This window comes from Mercenaria mercenaria, chromosome 3, assembly GCF_021730395.1.
Source record: "Mercenaria mercenaria strain notata chromosome 3, MADL_Memer_1, whole genome shotgun sequence".
Lineage (NCBI taxonomy): Eukaryota > Metazoa > Mollusca > Bivalvia > Venerida > Veneridae > Mercenaria > Mercenaria mercenaria.
In genome coordinates this window covers 93,699,884-93,717,097 of record NC_069363.1, presented here as the reverse complement: position 1 = coordinate 93,717,097, position 17,214 = coordinate 93,699,884, and positions in this window count along the sequence as shown.

Sequence of the window (17,214 nt, the reverse complement as noted above, 5' to 3'; positions counted from 1 at the left end):
GAGCATTACATTTCATTTCATCAAATGGTCACCGTCAGTATATAAAATGCCATATTTAGTTACTGGTTTCCCAGTAGTTTCCGGACCCAAGTACTTTTCCGGACCTTTAACGTTTCGTGCTGTATAGACTTTACGCCGTGGAGAGGCATTTGGGTAACAATATAAAATCATCTAGACGTTTGTTGTCTTTACAGTCTTTACATAGCAGCGAAAACTGGCATTACGGAGTCTCTGGGTTATTTGAATACCCCGGTTGATTTCACTTACTTCGTTGTTATTGTTTACACAAGAGATTGTCAACAACTGGGGAATTCCAGTAACAGTGCGCATACGCAGAAATTGAGGCCCCTTGAAGGTAAATGTCAGTCAATTGACGTTCGCATTTTCAAACGATATAGTAAAAATATCCCTACAGTAATAAAGTCAGAAAAAAATCGACCTATTTAAATAGGACCCAAGAATACGATACCGTCTAGGCATTTAGTGTTAGTAGTAGTGTCCATGGCCGAGTGGTTAAGGCGTTGGACTACCAATCCTTTGGTCCGGGTTCCATACCCGGTTTCGTGTCTATTTTATGAAAGTTGTCAGTTATATTGAAAGTTGTTAATTTCTTTTTAGCGTGACGTTGCAAACGTCATTCAAACGTAATTTGACGTAACTGTAATGAGCGTTTTATAAATTTAGTATTTGATAAATTTTTGAAATATACTTTTCAAATCATTATCACGCTTTAGAATTATTAATTTTGAATATATATATTTCACAAAATTGCAAATATTTGCTTTTACAGAAAGGTTACAACTGTTAAAATGAAAGGTCCGGAAGACTGCTTGGACTAACTGAGATATTAATGGAATTAACTGCCCCCTTTGGAGGCCTCATCTACATCCATGTTATGAACGCAGACGTAATATGGAGACTGCATGGTGAAAATGAAGAACCTAGCTTTTTGCTGTGAAAACACCGTGTTTCTACAATGTTTTGTTTGAATGTTATTGGCAAAAAATAGCGATTTCAGTCCGTAAACTACTTGGAAACCAGACAATGTGGCTAGTCACTTCTTCGTTGTACGTGCATAATATATACGATGAATCCGATTGCAACTGGTACTTTCCAGTTCTCACTTGCACCACCACCATATCTTATACTTGCATTAATTTTCCATTCCGCTTGAACAATCGAAATGATTTTTTTTATTTTATCTATTGTATGCTAAATGAAATGTCTTTTGAATTTTACGTAGGCGTAATCTAATAGGAAGAACTTTAATGCTATATAGAATGCAGTTTCGACACAGTCAGATTTTGTGCAGATGAGTTGTTATACAGGCTGGTTGTACCAACTTCACTTTTCTTATCAGAATATATATTTGCATTATATTTTGAACATATTTTTCTATATATCTAGTTTTGAACATTGAGTTTAGTGACCTATAGAATGTTTATTATATTTACTAACAAATTGAAATCTGTGACAATGTAATGAGCACTTTTAAACTAAAAATTCTGTGACAATTCAATATAATTTTTTAAAATAGATATTTTGTGACAATGCAACAAACAATCAAAACTGAAATGTATAGGTGTTTACACGTTTAAGTAGTAAGAAGTTGTGCACTGGTATCTTTAATGTACCAGTATTCATTACATTTATATCGATTTCCGTGTCAAAGTAACCAATCACGTGTTACTTAAGATGTTCGTTAGTATTCTTATTCTTCAGCAAGAACTAACTGATCCCCAGCTGGTTCTCGGTAACGGACACTTTCTCATAGTGTTGGTAAGGGACAGTTTCGTAATGTAGTCTAAGGTATGTATTCTAAATAAAAAGGTGTTTTCTGAAAAAAAAAGATATAGTTGAAATAAAACAAAAGGAGATGCGTTTGAAAAGAATTTATATTCAGTTGGTTATTTATAATATTTATTTAACTAAGGATTCCCGCGAATAAGTAATTGTTATGTCAAATAAAGAAATGCTTAATTTGAATTTTTTTCCTTCTTAGTGGCGGGCGGGTCTAAAATGTAAGCAAAATAGACTGAGCCCAAATGAGAACAAAATTAAACAGTTATTACACACTTTTATCACCACCATTGTTTACGTCTAGCCTTCTGCTATAAAACAATACATACGCCTTAGGTCAATCATTTGCAGATGATATGGGACAGGTCTCACTAGACAGATTAGGCCATTTTTGCCTTATATTTAAGTGTGATGAAACCGGTATTTAAGCGGATTTCGTTGCAAAACGTCTATATTGGCAGGCTCAAATTGCGATATATTTGCTCTTCTGTTCCCTATCATTTTATATAAGACTGATAAATGTCTGAAAAATGAAAGAGTATACGTTTTGATTCTGATAAAGGTTACTTTGTCTGATTTTTATGCCTGTAAAAAAAGTTATTGTTTGCTATTGAATCTGAAGTACAGACTGAAATTTGTCTGTAACATTTCATAAATCATTAAAGAATTTAAAATGCTGACTGAACGTATTTATATTAAGACAGTCTTTAACATACAAAAAGGCTGATTTCTCATTACATTCTTCCTTTGATACCCTGTTGAATAAATCTGTATGATAAAAGTTACATTTATTTTTTACACTTGTTCAATAAAAAATGTTAAGCAAACTCTTTTTGTGTTTTATTGTTAATAAAAAAGGCACCTTTTCACGTTTACACTTAATTTTACACGTATTGAAATTGTACTGTTATTATGAGCGGGCAACGGAATCCAGACTCCTTCAAAGTAACCTTACAGCTTAGAAGTACAATTAAACCTCTATTTTTTGTTCAGTGAATTCAAACTACCTCTTAAAAGTAAATTGACCTGTTTAAAAACTCAATCATTTTTATGCCTTTTGACAAAATTTAGATGTGTTTTCACGACAAATGTTCGATGTATGGAAGGGCACTACTTTCTGTTTGTCGCTCGATTCAGGTATTTTTCTTGAAGAATCGTCCAAAGTATACAGAGATATAGATATCATGTTTTCTTTCTTTCAGGGAAACCAGATGTGTACCTCAAGCAGAAACACTTGCAATAAGATGAAATTATGTATTCTTAAAACATGTTTTCAATTTTAGCTAGGATGGAAAACGTCATTTAATTCTAAAAGATGAAGACTTCTTTAGGAAAAACAAATGTTGTCTTGATATAACATTTTTCTCGATACATATACATTGTGTATATTATTTTCAGCTTAGTTTTATCTCACTAAAAAAGCAATAATTCAGAATTGATTTTGTACTGGGAACGAAAATAAAAGGCAGATTTGGTCTGTGATGTGCTTAAAGCAGGGAACACTTTTGCTGTGGAAACACGCATTAAGACCATCCAAACATTTCGAAAGACAACTTTTTTTCTAGAAGTGGAAATTTTCTATGTTAAAATTTTAAGTGGTTAGTTGAAATATAAAGTTTTTTTAACTGGTTAAAGCAGTTACATTATTCAATGACAATTTTCCTGTCACTAAACTGCATCTATAATACTTAATCGAAATAAGCGAACATGTACTTCACTAAAGACAAAGATACATGTTTACCATCGGAAACAATAAATCATATAAAATAGATAAGAAGTCTTTGAAAGATATATGAGCCATGCCATTAGAAAACCAATATAGTGGGTTTGCGAACAGCATGGATCCAGACTAGCCTGCGCATCCGCGCCGTCTGGTCAGGATTTATGATGTTCGCTAACAGTTTTCTCTATTTCCAATAGACTTTGAAAGCGAACAGCATGGATCCTGACCAGACTGCGCGGATGCGCAGGCTGGTCTGGATTAATGCTGGTGGCAAAGCCACTATGTTGGTTTTCAATTTAGCCATCATAGACGTTGTGCCTTCAAGTTGTTCTTCATGACGTTTGGCGTGTTGACAAGCACATTTGTTAGAAATACGATTTCTATACGTAAGACTAAAATATGAATCTTACATTGCATTATGTTTTATTATTGCATCTGGTGGCTATTAATTGACAAATATTTCAATAAAACAAAGCTCAAAGAACATAACAGAACAGATTTTGTTACACTTACGCTATACAGTTTCTAGTGTTTTATTTAATAACGTTTAAACAAGATAATTTATTATAGTAATTAAGCTATGTCTGCTTGCTCCATTAGTTTAATAACTCCATTTAGAGGAAAGGATACATCACTGTGCGCATAAAACGGGTTTTTTCTGTAGTAATATGGCCTTAAGTTCTAATTTTTCATAATTATATTTCATATTTCACAAAACGACAGTATTTCTAAATAACATACAGTCTGCTTTGTCAGGGGAGGGCCCCCGATAATGTTGTTATAACTTCTGGCCCAACCCTTTTGTGTATTTACATTGATGTATTTATGTATGCTTGTTGTATGTGTGTATATATACAATAAAATATGATTAAACTAAATTAAGTTCTAATGATTTTAGTTAGTATGTGCATTTCAAACTTAGGTCAGTAAAGCTTTTGATAATTGTTTAGGTCAGAAATATCAAATCAATTTAACTGGTTCAGCCTGTCTCTGTGTATCAAACGTTTTCTGACATCTGCAAGGCTAACATAATTTAAACTTAAATTTCAACCAAAATGTACAAACGTTGAGTTATGTTTCGTCTCTGTGTGGGTAGGATATACATACAATATTGCTGTGAAAGCCAATTTACTAAAGTTGTAACAAGTCAAATATATTAGTACGTTAAGAAGCATCAATTATGATTCATCGAAAATGGCTGAGGTTTTGCTGGGTCAGCTCTTTTACTGACGAAACAGGAGATAAACTTACCTTTTATCTTTTAAGTCTACATAACAGACAGTTCTCAAAGTTCAAAGTTCACTTTGATTGAAATGTTCAACATTTGTTTTCTGTCCAGTTTCATGGAGTTCATAGTGATTATATATGTATTTTTCTGCCTTCTGCATTGCTAACATATGTATATAGTTTGTTGGGTTTTCTTCCGCGCATTTTGTAACCATAACGTGTGTTTGTAGTTTACCTGGTGATGATACAATTTAACTACACTGCCCTCTCTTAAAAAAGATTGGTTGATTAATAGTGAGTTTTTGCGGTTTCTTACAGTGATATGGTTTTAAAACCCCTTTTTTGTATTTACACCACGTTCCAATGCGTAACCCCATTACTATGATTAGTTATCAGTTATATAACTTTAAATGACCAATTTATTAAGTTTATGTCTTCATTTAAAAAACAAAAAAAAAACTTCAAACTGTTATCAAAGACATTTGCAAAACTGACAAACACTGAAGGACTTATGTTGCGCACTGTATATACGACAAGTTTGTTGTCTCTTTGCTTAATGTCAAAATTCTTTCCTTATTTCGGCGTATGTATTTCTTTGTGATCCGAGTATTCAAAACCTACTTATCATACTGTGTTTCGCTAGCTGGTATGTGCCTACCTTTTAGAAAGACTCAAGTCTAGCACACTTAAACATTTGATAATTCTGGAAAGGTAATTCTTCACAAATTTCAGTTAATGCATCATTGCTTGCTAAACTTAATTTATAAATTATCGTGAATAATCTTAGAATGGCTATTATGTACGCATAGAATGTTATCCAAAATTGTTTCGGAATATTTGTTTTCCAATTCCGCATCGAAATTTTCTTACTTGTACACTCTAGTGAATAGCATATTTAGATTTGCGCGGTTAGATTGTTTGGAAAGATTTGCCACATGGTTTTAATGATTTCACATACCATAACAGTTAATTTACTTAAAAATGTCGTCGTTTAGTTTTCTGTTCTTTTCTTACTCAAATGACAAAAAAACGCCATGAATCTAGTTCCTGAATCAAAACCTGCAACTCTATCGAAGAAGGGAATGCCATACTGTTGTTCGAGTGTTCTTTACTACTGTTTGCAGATCAAATTGCCCTTTCGCCTTATCTTAAATCGATAGACTTGTACCTTGACGTTACAAAAGCAGCGAAGCTGAAGCTATCTTTGAAACTCGTCTATACAGGTAACTCCGCCTTTCCGATACGAGTAAAAAATACTGAATGAACTTGTTTGCATTGGCTGCATGACCGAGAAATGATGATTTAATACTGTTCGAACGGGTGTTTAACCGGATTGTAACAAATGTACTAGATCTAATCTTTATTTAAAATTTAAATGAATCTTGCCACAATGCACACTACATTTAGGTAGGGGGATGTGAAAAAAGACATCCTTTTATACATTACAGGCCTTTTTTTCTGCCTAAATTTCAATAACTTTTGCTGCAGACTCTTCTTTTAAATAACGTATCTCGTGTTAAGTTTTCACAATAATTAAAAAACGTGACTGACTCGAGATGTTTTATTCGCTCATCATTGATTGAAGGGCATACGTTCAATTCCCGGAACCGACTATGCCTCTTTAGTTGAAAAAAAGTCGGCAATTTCTTACGGAATATTTGAGTCTTAGTCTAACTTATTTGACGCGATCCTAGGAAATAGTTACGAGTTATTCTCTCTACATGAAAGAAATTGTCATCGCTAGATTTGGGTTTAGTTGCTGATTTGTTGCGAATATGAGATAAATTCAAATAAAACTTACATGTATCAAAAGATAGTCCAAATAATTGTACTCAAGTTTTGAATATCGTTATATTTTTTGACTGGTCGATATCCCCGGTAGACAACGCAAAATTTCGAAATGTAAAATCGGTCTACCCGAGGTCTCATTATTTACGTAATGTGTAAGCAATAAAACCAATGACTTTAAATGACGGTGTGCAGTTATTTATCCCCGATTATTTTGGTCCATTTGGAGTGACCGTCACAAATATAAAACAAACTAAACGTCGAATTATTTTGACTTATGTGAGTCTATAAATGGTTCTTTCCATGAACGAAGACAAGGCTTATCAACTGCCTGTATGTAAATAACTAAAATAGTGTTTAAACGACTTCAAATAAATAGGAGATAAATTCACATACATGTAAACCCCACCAATAAAATAAAATAAAATAAAACTAGATCTAAAATGGAGTTAGATTTGCAATAGCTAAGCTACAGAAGACTCTGCAAAAGTTTGAATATCAAATAAATCAGTGTTTTTGGATCTACAAGTGTTACGTAGCTTGAAGGTTCAACGAGATACCTTTCAGTAAAACCTTGTAAACCTTGCGTGGATGGAAGTTTTGTCGATAATAATTGTCATAACAAACAAGAAAGTGCTGTTTTCATTTGAACGTAGTTGAACTGTTCTATATTCTACTTTTAAAACATATCCATTATAACCTGATTGCATTTTACAATGTATGCAAGTACGGCAACACTTCAAAAACAGAATCAGAGCGCGCGCTTTGTGTGACGTCAAGATCAAGGAAAAAAAAGTTTCATGACTTGAATGAATAATTAATTGTGGATGAGGCGTGGTTAAATTACTCCAAAAATAGCTCTAGCTTCAAAGTTTCTGTGACGTAAACGTGCAACTCTATCGATTTGAAAAAAGTTGAAGGGGCAATTTAATCTGCAAACAGTAGTAATGTTAACATCAGGGCTTATTCAATTCAAAGATAATTATCAAGTGTACACTAAAACATTTAGATTTTAATAGTTGTTATTTTTTAACATAATTGTTAATATTCCTGTGTTACTTATTGCCAGACCTTTTAAGTTAATAATTGATTTATGCCATTTCCGCTCAAGCTCTCGCTCAAATGTTTGACCTCATGAGGTTTGCCTAAAATCCAGGGGCAATGAGATGAATGCTATCGGTATATCACCAGCTAATACATGAAGTATTTGTAACTGCAAATGTACAGTCGAACTTCTTTAGTTGTAACTCGAACACCAAGTCTCGACAAAATTCCTATATAACGTATATTGTTCCAACGTTCGAAAGAACGACAACTCTAACTAATCGAGTTCGTGCGATCGGGGTTTTACTGTTTTAAACATTTGTCAATGTTTGATAGTACATTGCATGCATATAAATATCCCTTGTGTCTGATGTGTCTGATCTGCCATTTCGGTGGCACGTGTTTCGCAAACGCACTGCTTTTTTGTGATAACGCTACTAAATTACATAGCAAAAACACATTAAGGCGTTTCTCTTGACGGCACATGACCTTATACGGAATCTGGTTATATCCAAATGAGACTTTTCGGGTATGACTGAAAGTAATAAAAGCTTACATTACTTTCTATTTTGTCATTCAGAATGATCACTAAGTATCAAGGGATGTTCTGTTGGATATGTTCACAAAATATAAAACAGAAACATAATAATAAAAGTCTAACATTAGTCATCGTGTTTAATGAGAAAATGAAATGATTTTTTTCAAAGATGATGTGAAATGAACAACAGAGTATATCGGCAAATCCATGAATTGCGCTAACTTGCATCAAGATTTTAACAGTGATTTTAACAGTGTCAGATTCCTAACTGACTGTAGACCAAACCAAGTGTTCCATAAAACTATAACTAGCGTCATTTATGGATATGTCAGAAATCCCAGTATTTTGTCCTTAAATATTCTCAAGGTTCGATAACCATATATCATCTGCGCGAATCTTCAAGAATGAGCCATGAAATTAACCTCTGTACTTTGAGAAGAAAAAAAAATCCACCATGTAGTAATCACTTTGAAATGTCAACCACTTTCGTAATTTATTGAAGACTGAACACGTTATGCATTGACTTCTTGTTTAGGTAAAACTGTTGTTTAAAGTGTTGCTATTAGTTCCAGCTTTTTGAAGACTATTTTACACTTTACTAGTAAATAACTCGATACATTCCGTCGGCATCCTAAGGCGTAAATAACATTTTATGGATGAGGCTGAATTCGTTTAAACCTTTGCAGGCTTGCATATTCTAGTTTATTGTATACCTATATAAATTCTGTCGAAAATATGGCTTGTATTTTACAAGTAGATATGAACAGGCAGAAAAAATATTCGTATTGTACGATTTGTATTGCAGGTTGCCGGACTACTTTCTTCAAATATGCATGAAATGACACGGTGCTATAAATAGCACGATCAAAACTACACTCAGTTCTATTGTAATATCGATAAACTGTTAAAACATTGAAATGTTCATTTGGTAACCAAATGACAAACAAAAATGTGGATGAATATTATAAAAGGGTTATCATAAAACTAGGCAGATCTAGTGTTTTGTATTCGGCTTTTATGGCTTTTTTGCCAGGTCGCTTTAGACTTACAAAGTCTGTTGAGATCAAGTTATCTGTAATAAAGATTTTTCTTTCTTCATACTGACACTAATATTTTCCAAGAAAAACATTTTCTCTCTAGGCTCATCTCAAGTCAGAGGTTAGAGATATTGTAAATTTTTTTTAGAAAGTGCTATCAAAGAGGATTGATTACATGGCCAAGTGCTTTACATTTAATGACTCTAACGACTGATGCCAGTCTAAGGTCGTTTGTGTGCCTTGTGTTATCCGACCTGACATAATACAGCATCAGAGATCAGTCTACTATTATAATAATCCTATTATATTTAGAAAACATATAAACCTACATATTTTGCAAAGGTCTTTTAAATTTCTAAAAGGACCAAACGAAACTGATCGTAGTCTATAACTACAAAAATATAGGTCATTAAAGAGAATAAAATATCTTAAACTTCATCAAGTTTGAATATGAAATATGAAGATGACGTGTGCTCTAAAAATCCATCAACAAGTACACATTCATTAAATAAATTATATAAAAAGGAGATGGTGAAATATTTGCTTGTACTTAAGCTTCTTAATACACGAAACACAAATGAAATCAGAATATCACTAGACTGTCTTGCCATTTCTTCATTTTCCGTTTTGATAAATAAAAGATGGGTCGGTTATATAATCATGTCAACGGCCTCATTTCTAATCAAGGGACGTGAAAACAACGATACTTTAGAAAACTTTCTACAAATAAATAATAAAATCTGTAAAAAAATCCTTTGGAAGCATGAAATGCAAGAAAAATAACAGCAGACTCGGTTTGATTGGGTCTGTTCATGAGAGGTAATGGAAAAATGCAACACCACTCACGTTCCCTAGCATCGGCTTAAGCTGAATTATATTACAAAGGTATTGAATGGACTCCATGATCCCAAAGGACCAGAAAATATAAGCATATAATTATAATACATTTTGTAAAACGCCAACAATAATTACAACAACATCTTTAAACAAAACGCAACACAGTCAAACTGCAGTACACATGAGATAAACTGTTTATAAATTGTATGAGATCGTGATTTAAGACGGTATGGACGCGATTATTATGGTTTCAATTTCCTTTCTTCCAAAACAGCTAGATGAAAATCTTATTTATATATTACTCTTTCAATGTTTATATATGCATATTCAACCGGTTTACAAATTACATGGCAATGATAATAATAATACAAATTTATTATACTTATATATAAACACGAATATACAAATACAAAACAAAACAAGACAAACGGATTTATATATAAAGCATTTAATAGGCCTAGATTACTCGTTCAGGCCAAAACGAATATGTGTTCAGGACAAAATTTCAAAACGCTAGGTAGGATAAGGATTGTTTAAGCCCACTTGATGATTTGGGTACAAAAGTTATACATGTTCAAGTTTTACAGAATAACTTGCATTAAGCGTTCTTATTACTTCAACAACACAAAATCAAATTGGAAAGCGATCATTTAATACAAGTGGTCTCTAAATAGCTGTGTTATCTTGAGCAAGTTTAAATGTATATCTAACTACATAAAGTTGAATGACCATTGGGCTAACACAAGTATTTAAAAATTTCTTTAAGGTAAACTCTCTAAAGCGTTTCTTTCACCCAAGAACAATAAGATATGTCTTAACACCCGAAAAAAATATGTTATTCTTGTAACTGTAATCAAAAGTTGCGATTCAAAACTGTAAATTATCAACATGTTAGCAAAATTTGGCTTACATTCCTGACGTCACTGTCAAGTTTTATGAAAAAGGTTTATCTGAGGCGAAAAAAATAACGATTCTGGGTAAAATATTTGGGAAAACAATCAAGACAACTCCGCTTAATATACTTCACTTGGTACCTATTATCTCCTGCAAACCGTGCACTTTTGAAATGCATAATTGCTTGTCAGTGATTTCAAAAGAAAACGTATTTACAGAACAAATGAAGAAATACCCTAGCAAAAGCGTGACATTTTTGTTGCGAAATTTGTCAGCAGACTTGTTTTTAAAAGAATTCACATAGAATTTTACAATGGCAAAATATGTTGAGAAGGGTAGTACTCACTACTACCTATATGCGTCAATGTATCGGACAAATATCTAGAAATATGAGAAAATCGAAGAAACAATTTCGTGGCTGTTATATGCATGACTGTGTTATCCTGTATAGCAGGTAACGTAGAGCGCATTGATACCACATGAGCAGGAAAAGGATTGACAAACAATTCACTCTATACAGATTGTTTTCTTTGTGTAAGAGGGATTAGATAATTCTCTACAGATAATTTGCAGGACAGTATTGTTTTACAACGATCTGAAAATCACTAGATTTCGGTCAAATTTAATCAAAACTAAACTGTAAAACTGACTCGTATCTATAATTTTCAATTAATGATGTTACTTTATAGTTCCAGTTCTGAAAAGAATGATGTTGATGCTTTTCCTTCACTCTTTTACTATTTATGTTTGAATACATTTTGGAAGTCTTTTGCAATTTTGTATAAATATGTATTTCACCACTTAAAAGAAGTACATTTTTATGTTTCTATTATTTACATAGACCAGTTAAAAGAAAACATTCCTAATTCTACTTTTAAAGAAGCAAAAACGTGTTTGCTACAAATATTTCTATGAGCAATGAGAGAATACGAGGTACGTTAATGTTTCCACGTTCCCGATTTACATTTTTTCAAAATAATGTTTTTTAGCGCAAACAATGTAGAATCACCTGTAGAAATACCGTTCAGTGGCAAACGAAGCAGCTATATTTAGTTTATTGTCAGTGCATAAAATAATTATATTATTCAAGTTTTTACATATAATGATGTCATTTTTTTTCCTGTTGTTTGTTTATCATCTTTAATTTTCTTATAATTATGTGAGTGTCTGTCGGATGGATGAATGGGAAGCTTTTACTCGTATTTAATACATTGATCATTGATACATTTTTTTAAATATGATTTTGTGAGAGTTATCGTAAATGTTTGTATACATGTCTATTTTTGTTGTTCGTAACTGAAGGACATACTGAAAATAAGTTTACGTTTCATTTCCATGTTATGTACACTTTTGTATGTCACCTTCATTAAATAAAGATTTTATCTATTTATTTATTTATTTATTTATTATAATACTATCAATATTAATTTATCTGGAATATTTGGAATATTTGTTTTCAAAAAACACGGTTGCAAAATATACATATAGCCAAACAGGTACGTGGACATTTATGGAACGTCTCTTGAAGTATGCTTGGTACTTGTAACATATGAAGATGTTGAGTTCTGCTAAAGCCGGAGCCAAGGAGCTCGGGCGGTAGCATACACCTCAATTACCGTCCTTCTCAGACTCAATCAAATAGAGACCGCAACAATTTCATTTTTGTCATGTTGGGCGACTTGTTGAGTTTCCATAATTTTTCTAGATCTAATTCATCAGAAACTACAATATATGATAAAATTAAAATACATGCAGATTTTCCGAAAATAAGCTGCACAATTTTGATCTTCATTGATCTTGTTGATAGGAATTAAACGAGGTCAAAATCTTTTGCAACGTGTAAAAACTGCAACAAAGAATATTTATTTTATCAAAAACAAATCTGTAAGTCAGACATGCAAAGAGTACGTTTTCCTAACGGTATAATTTTAAGCAATCATAATAAGGGTTATTGACAAGGTGGTTATATGGTACTAATCCCCAATGATAACGCGATTCCCGCCGAAACGCAAGGACGAGTCTATTTCATGATAACTGATGAAATAATAATTCATAATGGTTACCCATTTACTTGACAATTAAATATTAGTATTTCTTTCATTTTAAATAGCCACTATGTACATGGCAACATAGCTCAGTTGGGTAATCTGCAGACAACAATTGGATATAAGCAAATCGTTTTGTGGGTTCGAATCTTCATAAGGGTTTTTTTTTCCAGATTTTTTTTCTATTCGTTTTCATTTTTATTTCATTACTTTTGTTTCTTTCTTTGATGGTTTGAATTTGTATATATGTCTTTATATAACACAATAGCATGTTCATTATTCGCATGGCTTGAGTGCATGCATTTAATCTATCATCTTTGATATATAATAAACTATTCTGATCGGCCATATCGGCTTTAGATACCTCTCTGTCGTATTGTCACAGAGCTCATGAAGGAAACTAAATTTTTATGCAAAAGTGAAATAAAAATTAATTCTCAATGCTGAGTTTCGAACCCACACGGCAAAAGATCTGTTGACCATGGAGAGTATGCTTTACCACTGAGCTAATTTGTAATTGGAACAAAATCTAGAAATATTTAGATTGTAACATGCTAGAAAAATGCTGAATTCCCTATGTTCCATTTTAATCTATTTATAGTCATGTTTGTAAATATCAAGTTATCGTTGGGGCATAGTATAACGAAGGCTTGTCCGATCAACATTGCAAAATTTCTGTAATCAATCCAATTTCCGGATCTATAGACGGGTGACATTTCATTACAATTACGTAAAACAATTTGTTCTCTGTCAAAGTAAATAAAAGAACAGTATTCAATCAGATAAACGTAAATCAATTTCAAAATAAAAATGTTTAACTTGCCTGTATATGGTTATGCTAAAACAAAATGCAGTCGATAATTACTTAGCAAAGTCAACCTGGGCTTCGCACTACACGTGTATGTCTCCTGCTATTATGATATAGGCATTACATTCATGACCCAAAACACACGTTACCATTTTTAAAATCTTTACATGTAGACGAATTACCAAAAACCGCTATTTAGCTACATTCAGTGTCCGATACACACATAATGCCAGATTGAGTTGATGTATAACCTAGTTTTTATCGATTATTGTAAGGATGTTAGGTCAGCCTTAGCAATAGGTAGGTATTTCAAAAGAAACGCTAAAACATAATTCAACCTTTAATATTTTATTTTATTATGCATACATATATAAATTCTGTAAAAAAAATCGGCTTGTATTTCACAAGTAAATAGGAACAGGCAGAAAAAAATTCGGTATTGTAACTTTTATATTGCATGTTGGTCGGTATTGTACGTTTTGTATTGTATGTTGTTTATTAATATGCATGACCTGACGCAGTTCTATAAATAGCACACATAAAAACTTCACTAAGTTCCATTTTAACATCGATAAAAATTGAAGATTTCGTTCAATCAAGAAGGTGGAGGTATATAATAAAAGGGTCATTATAACTGTAGCTAGATCTGGGATTTTGTAATCGGCTCTCGTGGATTTTACAACGACGGATCACACTCGGTGCTTGCGCGCGTCGTGAGATCCAATCTGGCAAACATCCACTCGAGCCGAATACAGCATCCCAGATCGAGTTTCTATTATAATAACCCTAATATATTTGAAATTATTTAACAGAAGGAATTTTCAATCAAGGACAAATATTTCCTATAAAAGGCGAAAATGTTTTTATCTAAGTAACATCAGGTTCTTAAAATATGCCAAAATTCTTTTTCTTCGTTTCACGCGTATGGTATATAATATGATGAAACGGTTTGCAACTGGTATTACATGTTTCAAATTCTCAAATGCACCCCCACCGTCATATATACTTGTAGTCTATTATGTTTTACATTTATTCGATATTGCGTAAACTGAAATTCACTTGAACAATGGAAATGTTTGGATTTTATCTATTGTATTCTAAATGAAATGTCTTTTGAATTTTACGTAGGTGTAAACTAATAGGAAGAAATCTGTTCAGCTTATTTTCGTGTCATAGAAAATGCAATTCGTCACGGCCACATGCTACTTAAGATGTTCACTAGTGTTCTTATTCTTTGATCGCCAGCTGGTTCTAACAAGGGAGTGTTTCGCACAGTGTTAGCAAGGGACAGTTTCATATTGTGACCTGGGGTACGTTTTCTAAATAAATTGTTTACGTCTAGCCTCCTGCTATAAAATAATACATACGCCTTAGGTCAATCATTTGCAGATAATAAGGGAAAGCTCTCACTAGATGTGTAATTTGGTCTATTTTTGCCTCACATTAAACTGTCATGAAACCGGTATTTGTGGAGTTTTCATTGCAAATACGAGTAAATTGACAGGCTCAAAATACAATATATTAGCTCTACTGTTCACTTACATGTAATATAAAACTGATTACTATCTTAATAAAATGTAACGCGAAAAAGATTGCTTTTTACTTTTTTAATGTAATACATATTCATTCTGATATCTTTGTCTCTTTTTTTCCTGTACATAAATATATTGTTTGCTATTAAATTCGAAGTAAAGCTTATCACTGAAATTTGTCTGTAACATTTCATTAAATCATAAACAATTTTGAAAGGCTAACTGAACGTATCTATATTAAGGCAATCTTTCTTGAACAAACGTAAAAGGCTGACCTCACAACATTCTTTCAATTATATTTTTCCTGAGACACCGTGTTTAATAATATCGGTCTGATAAAAAGTTACATTTTATTTTTTTAAAACTTGTACAATCAAAATATTAAACAGGCCCTTATTTATTAGATTCACAAAACTCTTATGATTTGTTTCTTTATAAAAATGCACCCTTTTATGTTTACATTTTTGTAAAACTGCAGTTAGAATGAGCGGGCTACGGATCCAGACTCCTTTAAAGTTACCTTATAGGTTAGACTAGCTCACAGACTACATCCTTTATACATTTTTATTCAATGTAGTAAACTGAACCAGTCTATATCCTATATCCAATATTTTAACATCATTCCTCTTTGAATATCTCTAGAATATATTGGCTTTTGTTTCCACAAAATGTTGTCCCCGCAGAAAAATAGAATTTGACAAAAAGAAATATCATTATATTAACAAAAAGAAATGTCTTTATTATCAGCCTACTGGCTAGTCTACTTAGAGCTTAGAAGTACCATAAATCATCTCGAAATCCGAGCTAAAGTCCTTTATTCTGTAAGACAAAAGATAGATATGCTTTCACTACAAATGTTTGATCAATGAAAGGGAACTACTTTCAGTCTGCCACTAGAATCAGGCATTTTACTTGAAGAGTAATACTGGTCCAAAGTATATGTAGATATTAATGTTCTCCATTCAAGAAAACTAAATATGTACCTCACTCAAGAACAGTTTTACAGTATGTTATTCGGATACCTTGCGATGCATGGCTCTCTGGCTGTGTTTAGGGAATTGTACTTCCGTGAAATCTAACCTAACCTTTTTTGCAAGTGGACAACGTTGATACCTGTTATGTTCAATTTTTATAATTAGGATTTAAAGAACGTGCTTATCAAATCCATAAAGTGTTGGTTATGCTATATAGTTTGTCTGTCTTGTCTAACTTGTTGAAAATAGGGTAAGTGCGAGGTTGACATGCCCTAAACACGTTAAAAACACCAGTTTCCTTTTTATAGGTTACTGACCGTTCCAAGGCGGTGCCCCTATTTTCAATTTGTTTTCAGTCCGTCTCGTACTTTGTGTTGTGTATGTTTGTTGTTATCGTTTCTTTCCTCTTTCTCCTCACTACCCCCATTACCGCATCCCATCCCTTTCCTTTGCATTGATACTCCCTTGCATTTGCTGCCTCTCTCCTTTTACCATGAGTAAGTTATCGTGCCCACCATAATTTTAACTACCGGTCGTCCTTAGGCGGTGCCCTACTGTTGCTTTTTCCTGCTTATGTGTGTGTGTGTGTGCGTGCGTGCGTGCGTGCGTGCGTGCGTGTGTGTGTGTGTTATGTGGTGACATTGTTATTTTTTCTTACTTTTCTGTATGTGAGTTGTGTGGGTGTGCGTGTTTTGTACATGCGTGTCTGCGACGTTGTAGGAATACTGCGTTTAAGGAACGTGGCTTTCCCTGTTGAATAGTCATCCTTACTCCACCTTCCCCCTACATCCGAACCTTTTATCTACCTCTTACCACCCCACCCCCATTTTTCTGTATTTTGCTTAATCAGTTAAATTAAGTTAATGGTGTCCTTAGTCAACGTGTGCCTGATAACCATTTCCGTGTGAGTATTAACGACACGAGTCGGTTTTATTCAGAGAATAGTAACTCTAGTCAGAATAATAAT